Raw genomic sequence first — 8,705 nt, forward strand, 5'->3', positions numbered from 1 at the left:
AGGTAGTCGGTAGTAGGATTGTGCTGGACTATACTTTACCACGCTGTGCGCATAGACAATCGTACGTAATTAACGATAAGGTCCCATTGTCAGATGAAAGCGCGCCCTGATATGGAGATGTGTATACTGTATATATGTATACATATATGTTACTGAATATGGTGTGAAATACACACAATTCACACACGTGCACAACATAGGCGAATTAATACCTTTGAACTAGAATATCTTTGTCATGACACCCGCCATTATTTTGTGTATGCTGCTTTATGAACAATATAATTTGGGTTATTGTGCATTAACACTTGAAAGCTAAATGCGTTTAACGCAAAAAAGAATGCGTTACCGATGACGTACTATGCTGAACTTATTTCGCATCTCACGTATCCGTCGTCGGAAATCGAACTTAGGTCTCCGAGTTTATCACGCAGCGTGCTAACCACCGCTACGGTACATAAGTGTCCTGTGCTCAATGTGCTATTTACATGGACGAAAGAGAAAGATCGAATGAAAGTAGTTTAACACGTAGGCTTTCGCGACCAATATCATCCATAATAGATGTGTTTGGGTTAGATCGCGTAAATATATAAATGTGTCGTTAAAACCCGCCACCACCCGACACAGCCAACTAATAAGGGTTGTCACGTAAACAGAACGTGGCCAATTCGTCACTAGTACAGCACGCCGGTGTGTTGGAGAGCCAAGCCACAACATTTACAAACTGAGTACGACGTTTCGCCAGTAATTACAACTAGCTTCATCAGACGACAGCCAGATGAATGAAAGTAATCAAATATATCTTGAATGATTCAAACACCACCACCTCGTTGTGTCGATCACGTACAAAGGGACGCCTCGAGTTGGTGCCTGAAGCTCCGTCATGCTGCGTTCTCCGCCGCGATGCGGACAAAATTGTTGACCCAGGCCACTCTCGCAAGAGAGACACTTCAGGTCGAAACGGGTCCACGCCCGGTGAAATAAACGCGACGAATGAATACCTGCGCCACATCTGTACATGGATTTAAAGCTTTCGTGACTGCAGGGATTCATCTTCTTGGTTCTTTTGGTAAAGTCACGTAGAAGGGAAATAATAAAATAATAAAAATAAAACATAATAAAATAATAAAAATAAAACATACATTTTATTATGTTTTATTTTAAATAATAAAATAATAATAAAACATTAAGAAGTTAATGTTTTATTTTAAATAATAAAATAATAATAAAACATACTTTTTATTATGTTTTATTTTTATGATTTTATTATTTCCCTTCTACGTGACTTTACCAAAATAACCAAGAAGATGAATCCCTGCAGTCACGAAACATACATTTTATTATGTTTTATTTTAATTATTTATTATTTCCCTTCTACGTGACTTTACCGAAAGAACCAAGAAGACACATCTGTACTGTTACCTGGGTAACATTTGTAGTATGGTAAATCGATTGGTCGAGTTTAGGGGTGGCGGGCGGGGGGGCTGATTCAGCAGTCTTCTTATTTCGTGCGGCTGCTGATGTAGACGCAGGGCAACAAATCAAAATTAACATTCAGGTGGTCCATCACAGATCGCCGCGTCAGCAATAGCGGAGTGTAACGGTGTGATGTCTCCTTCGTATTAGGCGATCGGGAATGGAAGGTTTTTAATTTTCCATTTGTGCATCGGGAATCCGCAACTTCTGGCAATGGTTTGTGCAGTCGATGTGATTTTGGGTGGACCATGTGCTTCGTGGGAGATCAAACCAGCGTGGTGAGGTATGGTCAAATAAAATCCCCCCAGGAACCGCACGGCGTGGGTAGGGCCTCACATATCAGTTGACTGACTCATCATGGATGTGCCTTACACACGACGGGTGTATTTATCCAGGAAGCCACACTGAGTGTGCTTATGTACAAGCCCAGGGAGGTCTTCTACGTTTGAAGCTTTCGTGACTGCAAGGATTCATACTCTTAGTTTTTTCGGTAAAGTCACGTAGGTAAAAAAATTAAATTAAAATTAATAAAAATAAAAGAATACATTTCATTTAATTTTCTTTTACCTACGTGACTTTACCGAAAAAACTAAGAGTATAGGTCTTCTACGGGTCGGCATTTCACAAGCAGCGGGACACGATCCAACGCGTGGCTCACCGCACGCCACTCAAGCCACGCGCATTCCGGGACCAAAAAAAGTATCTCGGGGTCCTGCGGCCGATCAATAAACACGCGCCTCGTGCAGCTTCGGCCTTGCTCGTCCTCCAGGGCCGCCGTCTGTCTGCCGGTTGCCCCCCCCACCCCCACCACGACTACTCTATATCTCCTACAATGCGACCTTACAATCCACATTCACCAATTCACATTCGCCAATTGCAATAATCGCAGTCATGATGTGCAGCCCTGCGTGGGATGAAAGTGATGGCCATGGGGTGGTCGTGGTAGAACCGGCCCTGGGCCTCTCCAAAGTCGGCTCGGCCTCAAGCGAGTACCTGGTGCGGTGTGTAAACATCGCCACTGAGGAGACAAAGGCGGTCGGGCGTGGTGGTGGCCACCCACCCCCTCCCTCGTGTGCTGTTCCGGCCTTCACAGGCGCTCGCTAACAGCATTTGCCCCAACAGTCTGTTAAGGCTACACGGTGGAGTTTTGTCTTTGTTCGTTTGACCATACTTCACCACGATGGACAGTGCGGGGTTAGTGAAGAGAGAGAGAGAGAGCGACACGCACGAGTGGTTTAAAATCACACGCCTGCACTCCCGTCGTAACTTTGACCGTGGTCGAGAATTGAACTCGGGTAACCAGATTCACAGCGCAGTGCGATAACACGACTTGTTCCCACCGCTCCAGCCCAAATAGCGCACGCGAAGTGTCGAGCACTGCGCGTTGTTTCGCGATAGCAGTGAGATTAGCCGGGGGGGTGGGCAGAGCGGTGGTGGTTTTGGCTTCCTGCGCTATCCAACACGGCCACCTGAGTTCGATTCAAGACCACGGATATTTTGGTTGCCGTAAATTTCCGCGCGATAAGCCGCTTCGTTTGAGCTATCACTTGTGGCCAGGTCGCTTCTTACCTGGTATAAAAACTAAAAAGTTACGTTTTTAGTTTTAGATATCCTCGGTAACGAGTTTGATGATCGGCGTGGGTGAAGTATGGTAAAATATCGATTTAAAGCTTTCGTGACTGCAGGGATTCGTCTTCTTGGATCTTTCGGTAAAGTCACGTAGAATGGAAATAATAAAATAAAAAAATAAAACATAATAAAATAATTCTCACGACGTTTCGGCCACAACGCAAGCAGCCGTCCTCAGGTGGAGAGCAGGTCTGTCGAGTAGACAGAGTCTGAATGACGTCATTATTTTATTATGTTTAAATTTTATTATTTTATTATTTCCATTCTACGTGACTTTACCGAAAGAACCAAGGAGAGATATGGTCAAATAGCCACCACGCTTGTGTAATTAACACAGCGTGGCACAGCAGGGAATTACTTGTGAGCCATGTCACTTGTTAGCCACCACAAGCACACGGAAGTACAACTCAAGGTTCTTTGTTAATCCACTGCTGGATGATTGCCTCTCCACGTCGTGTCGCTCATGTGGGTTGTAGTGCAGCGGTCAGCGCGCTGCGCTACGAACCCGGCGACTCGAGTTCGATTCCCGCTCGCGGCCACCAAGTCCAATGACGGTTATATGAACCGGTCCTGGGCCTCCCCTCGGTCGACTCAAACCTCCAATGAGTAACCTGGTGCGGTGTGTAGTAACCATCGCCACTCGGGAGACAAAGGCGGCCGGGCGTCGTGTTAGCCACCCACCCCCTCGTGTGCCGTGCTGGCATTCACAGGTGCTACTCGCTAACAGCACTTACCCCAACAGTCTGTTCAGGCTATATGGGGGATATTTGTTGTTTGATCATATTTCACCGCGCTCGTCAATGCAGGTTGGTAAAGTATGATATTAGCTGCTGACGCAATTGTCCATTGCGAAAAAAAAAAAACTAATCAATTTTAGAGAATTTTAATGCGTAAAGCCTTGAGTAAAAACTAAAGATGTAAATATATATTAGATTTGCTTTAATCTAACGAAGGATGTACAATAATAACTGTAATACACAAAATACATATATGTATTTATATATATGTATTTTGTATTATACTTCATTTGCTCCCACATCTATGCTATCATCCCGCATCCACAAACCCGAACTGACCAGCGTGGTGAAGTATGGTCAAATGACCCCCCAGGACAACGTTGCCTTTAATTGGTCGCGTTGCTGTCGATAAAACTGGTCAGTTTATCAGCTAATTTTTATTAAACAGGTCCACAACAATCTACTAAAACACAAAAGTAAATGTTTAATGTATTAAATATATGTATTATTGTGTGTGTGTGTGTATATATAAATTCGGGCGTGGTGCTGGCCACCCACCCCCTCGTGTACCGTTCCGGCCTTCATAGGTGCTCGCTAACAGCACTTGCCCCTACCGCCTGTTAAGGCTATACGGGGGATCTTTATCTTTATAAATCAAAAGGAAACATTGGGAATTGTCTCGACCACGGGGTGTGTTAAAAAGTCGCCGAATCTCTGATTCTCGCACTTAATGTATATCCTACAAGAGGCTTTGTAAGTCTGCGTTTAAATATTCAGTTGTAAATGTAGCCGAATGTTTAATGATATGTAGTTGTATGTAAATATATCCCAACCGTTCATCAAGTAAAGAGTTCACTTGTTCGCTAACCGATACGCATTCATTCAGATGACGATATTAAAACATGACGAGTTTAATAACCTTCACGACTTTACGAATCAAATCTATAACATTTAAGCTCACAATCATCATCCTCATCATCATCCATGATCAATCCACTGCTGGATAAAGGCCTCACCCTAATCCGTCTCCAGCTCTCGCCATCCAGCGATGTCATTTACAATTATCCACCCATCAGAATTACAACCCGACGATTTAATTCTTGAACGAATTTACGGATAACATTTCACATTCAAGCCAACAACACAACAGCATGTATATTAAAACGTCGCTAATTAATTTGTAAATACATTAATATTGTAGTTGAATTCATAAATCCTATTCAATAACATAACCACCCAAACGAAAATGTGTCCGGAGAAAGTATCAACAACGCACGTGGAGAGGATGCGTCGGTATGGGATTGCTCTCCGTCGTTATGTCCACGAGACTCAAATGGAACCGCCTTGGATCATAATCGATCACTCACGAGGCTTGCAAATTAGCCACGAATGCGGACTGCCGATTCCCCCGTGGGGTTAATTAGCCACTCGGTATCGGAACGCTGCTCGGCTGCCTTGGAGTCGGGATTGTCGGCGTAAGGCACTACCACTAAGAGTCCAAACTATAATCCATAATCCAGAATAATATCAACCCGTAATAACAATGATATATTAATTAGACCCTATATTCCTATAATAATAGTATGCTTTAATCTTGATTTGAAGCTTTCGTGACTGCAGGAATCCATACTCTTTGGTTCTTTCGGTAAAGACACATAGGGAGAAATAAAATAAAACAAATCACGACGTTTCGATCGAAACACAAGCGGTGGTCATCAGGCAAAAGGTATCGGAACGTTGCCTGATGACGACCGCTTGTGTTTCGATCGAAACGTCGTCGTGATTTGTTTTATTTTATTTCTAACCACGTGACTTTACCGAAAGAACCAAAGAGTAATAGTATGCATCATTAGGATACAACGAGGCGACATAGATGGATGTGGCGTGCCAAGATTATTCCGGACAGTTACACCTCAAATGTATCACTCGGTACACATTTTGGAATAATGCTTAACGTAGGGAACACATCTGCTAATACGAGACGCAACTAGCGGGAGACTCAACCAAGGAGACGGAACTAACGAGACAACAACAACAACGACCACCACCACCACCAGACTTCCCAATCAACCACGACAATCGATTCTCGAACGGAATTGCAAGCGGGGGAATCGTGGGCGAGTGGCCGCATGCCCCAATCTCATAACCCCACTTGGGGATACAGCGGAATCCTGTGTGCGCTTATCTCCAAAGCGGGGAGGGAGGAGGGGGGGGGGGCTTTTTTTCATACAACAACTCCGGATCACATGAAAGGCGCATGCATGCTTTTCCTCGGAACACCTCCAAGCCCATTAGGACTGACAATCATTAATGCTTGGGGCGAGCGCGATTATTTGTCACTTGGGAGTGGGCGAAGGGGAATCAATAGTTAACTTTTTGGTGGCGCCTATTGATGTTATCTCGTCTGGGAGGGCTGTGCATAAACAGCTTTAGCGGAGGCCCTCCTCCCAGCGCGGATGAAAGGGGCAGGTCTACGCGCCCCTCTCGTTTCCAAACCAGCCCCCAGAGTCACCGGCGTGATCCGTTTATAGATAACCCACTCGAACGAAAATAAACTTTTTTTTCTATGTTACCAGGTAAGCACCTACTGAGCTGTAGGTGTTTTTTTTTAGAAGCGGCTTGGTCACAAATGATAGCTCTACGAAGTTGGCTTACCGCGTGGAAATGCACAGCAGCCACATTCTCTAAACGCGCATTGATTGTAAACGTGGAAGGAAAAACCGGAGACAAATCCACGCGAGGGAGACACCGCAAACTCCAAATATACAGCAGCAGGTGTCGGGGTCGAACTCACGACCCTCCTGCATACCAGGCGAGGTAGTTAACATCTATTCCACCGCGGTGAGCTTCATTCTGAATAGAGAGCAAGATTTAGATGCGACGCTGGGTTGTAGCAGTGGCGCGCACAAAAAAACAACAACAACAACTGAACACATTCATCAATTAATGGCATAGAATTTGAACAAAAAATATGTGACAGGTGACATTTCGGGCGATGGCCCTTTCACCACAGCAGAGACGACTATTGTCGAGAAAACAACGGTCCATGTAATTCCCAACAATCTCAACTCACTTATTAAATATGTAACATTCTCATACCGCGCAACACAGTATTTTTTTAAAGTAAGAAGAACGTTAGAAATCAGTGGGGCATCTATTCAAGTGGCATCCCGCGACAGTCCGCAAACTACGATTAGCCCGCATCTCCGATGAGCACGGTTGGCTACGTACGGTGCGAAAGAAGTTCAACATACAGTACATACAGTCCGCTAGGGATGGGGGCACTGGCTGAAAGAGTCTCTGTGGAGCCGAGGACTCTATCCCCTAATCCTCTAATCAAGGGCCCCATCGAAATTCGCCCAATTTGCCTTTTTTAAGGGTATGTCTGTGTGTTTTTCTCTTCTTCCCGTGAAGGACGCTACTGGGCAGTTAGAGGCAGTCGCCCTCCCAACAACAACAGTGGAGGGTCGAACTTCGATAGCTCACAACAACGAGTGGAGAGCCGGGTGGATAAAACGCAGTTACGTGGCACAGTAGGGAAGCATCTCAGCCAGTGACCACACGGCACCCGGGTCTGTCCCCGTGATCTCCTGCCAGCAGCGGCCCTTCCACACTTCACGTGGCCTCAAGGTGTACCTAGCCTGGCACAAACGACGCCGTGGTGATGTCACAGCCACTTAGTAGCGAACGGCAATTGTTTGTTGTTGTTTATTATTCTGCTTAAAAGACCCAGGACGAGTCACACTAGTCACGCATTAAAGGCATTACGCGTGGTTACGCATTGTGGTGATTCTTAACTAAACCATTTAAACTAAACTATTGTTATTTTAACAGATAAGGCCCACTGCGCTGCGTAGCTCTTCTTTTTAGAAGTGACTACAAATTATCGCTCAATGAAATGGCTTATCGCGTGGAAATTTGTCCCAGAGGAAAAATAGACAAATCACTTAAAATAAAAATACAAATAAAACTAAACTATTTTTTTTTATTTTACCAGGTAAGGCCCACTGAGCTATTCGTTTCTTTTTCAGAAGCGACCTGGCCACAAATGACAGCTCAAGTGGTTTATCATGTGGATATTTACAGCAACCAAATAGTGTACTCTGAACGCATGCTTATGAATGTGGAGGGAAAACACGGAGGACCTGAAGAAAAATCTACGCGACCACGGGGAGAACATGCAAACTCCAAATATAGAAGCGTCAGGGTCGGGATCGAACCCACGATCTTCTGTGGACCAGGCACTTTCGTGGCCCCAGGCAGTGACAATGATCTGATCCGGTCCTGTGCCTCCCATAGGGTCAACTCACCCTCGAATGAGTACCTGGTGCTGTGTAAATGACGTCACTAGGGAGACAAAGGCGGCCGGGCGTGGTTCTGATCATTCATCCCCTCGTGGCCCGTCGTTCCTCCCTTCATATGTGCTCGCTAACAGCTCTTGCCCAAACAGTCTGTTGGAGGCTATACGGGAGAGGGCATATTTGGCTTTGAGCATGCTTGTGCAAATGAATAAATAAATAATAAAATACCCCAGAAGCTCATTCATTCTACATATCTGTACTTTACAAATCGATGTGTTGACAAATGATTGGGCAAGTATTCATCGTATTACGCGATGGAGATCACGTGGCCTATCGCGAAACATTTTGCAATCGTCCGTGTCTCCGTGCGCTTTGTTTTGTTACCTGCTGCCGTTCGTTCGTCAGACAGTCACAAGGGTTGAGTTTGCTTGGAACCGGAATGCCAATCATTAAACAGAACACAGCGCTGATATCCAACACAGCCCGATTGTTTGAACGCGGCCTGCTGTTGTAGTGAATACTGTACAACCACGCGTCATCGTAATTGTCATGCATTCAATTCACT

Source organism: Lethenteron reissneri, chromosome 22 (genome assembly GCF_015708825.2).
Source record: "Lethenteron reissneri isolate LAM-NWPU_2019-01 chromosome 22, ASM1570882v1, whole genome shotgun sequence".
NCBI lineage: Eukaryota > Metazoa > Chordata > Hyperoartia > Petromyzontiformes > Petromyzontidae > Lethenteron > Lethenteron reissneri.